This window comes from Myotis lucifugus, unplaced genomic scaffold (assembly GCF_000147115.1).
Source record: "Myotis lucifugus unplaced genomic scaffold, Myoluc2.0 scaffold_37, whole genome shotgun sequence".
In the NCBI taxonomy this organism is placed as follows: domain Eukaryota; kingdom Metazoa; phylum Chordata; class Mammalia; order Chiroptera; family Vespertilionidae; genus Myotis; species Myotis lucifugus.
Window position 1 is genome coordinate 935,570 of NW_005871085.1, and position 363 is coordinate 935,932.

Genomic DNA, 363 nt, shown 5'->3' on the forward strand with positions numbered 1-363 from the left:
CGGCCCTACAGAGTAACAGAGTGAACTTCGGACAGAAAGATCCAGTTTTTGTGGGGTAGAACTGAGTACCCATCTGAAAACTAATAGCCAATATCTCCAAAAAGAGGCCAGATCACCTCTGTGGTATGACTTGAAAGTGACTAAGCTTCTTTCTGAAATCCACACCAAAAAATCTGATTCATTACTTTATCTTCACACCTGGTCTGTCAACTTCCTTTCTGAAATCAATACTCTCTGACCTAGGAGTCTGCTACACCAAGCATGTCAAACTCGCGGCCCGTGGGCCTCATGCCTCATTTATTTGGTCCATGTTAGCCTTTCAGTTTGACATGCTTGTGCTACACAAATAGCCAAGTCTTCCAG